The sequence below is a fragment of the Frankliniella occidentalis genome, unplaced genomic scaffold (genome assembly GCF_000697945.3).
Source record: "Frankliniella occidentalis isolate FOCC.00 unplaced genomic scaffold, Focc_3.1 Scaffold84, whole genome shotgun sequence".
Taxonomy (NCBI): domain Eukaryota; kingdom Metazoa; phylum Arthropoda; class Insecta; order Thysanoptera; family Thripidae; genus Frankliniella; species Frankliniella occidentalis.
This window is the reverse complement of record NW_026267213.1, coordinates 1055258-1056260: the sequence shown is the minus strand read 5'-3', so window position 1 is coordinate 1056260 and position 1003 is coordinate 1055258.

Sequence of the window (1003 nt, the reverse complement as noted above, 5' to 3'; positions counted from 1 at the left end):
TCCCCTCGCCCCCCCTACGAATACCCACGCCAAAAGCGAACTTTTGACGACCTAAAAGCGTACTGGTGAACCATGTTCGCTTTTGGTACGTCAAGTGCGCAAATCGACACCTATGCGCATAGAAAACGAAGTCGGACGAACTTTCACGGCGCACCTGGGCGTACTCATGGCGTACTTCAATGAACATCGCGGTTTGTACGTCCCGGGTTCGTCAGAGCGGACCTCAAGCATACAAATAGTGAACAATTTTTTCGGCTCGGGCACGACACCTTAAAAATATATATGTGGGTATAAAATCATTAAAGTTGTATTCTGATAAAAAGAGGGCCAAATTTTGTATCAAGTTTTGTAGCCTCTTGCAAAAGCAATAACTTGTAGAGAGTGGCTAGCATGCATGTTATTGCGCACTTCGATCAGCAAAATTGCTGTCTCTACAACAACAACATCATCATCAACAACAGGTCTCGTTCTTAAATAAACTGCTATCAAGCAAAACTTAACTAAGCTATTTTTAACAGTGAGGGGATACGCACATTTTTTCCTTCAAGTGTCCGCTGCTTCTGGGACTTTAGTAAAGCCTGCTCTTATGTAGGACCGTTGCATTCCTCTTCTAGGACGTTTATATGTCTGCACTCTTGGATTTCTAAACTGTTGCAGGAAGGGTATTGCTTCGCGTGTTACAAAATTATAGAAGATGCTTGCTTTGCCTACTGATTTTGTCGATAGAAAGGGTGGACACATGTAGTGTACACGCCAGCAGAAGGCGTGTCTTTTCGCTTTTTACCAAGAGCAATCATAGGAACACCGAACGTCCATCCAGTGCGCCCGTGGCACCCCTGGTTCGAATGCAGCTAGCTGCGATGGAAGTCCACCTGGGGTGGTAGCAGTGTGCCACACCGGGGACATCCCTATCCTCTGCCCCAACCGGTCGAGCGAACTGGCCCGAGTGGACGCTTCCAGTCGGACGACTGCTGAACGGCTGGGCGTGGCGTGGCATTGGAGG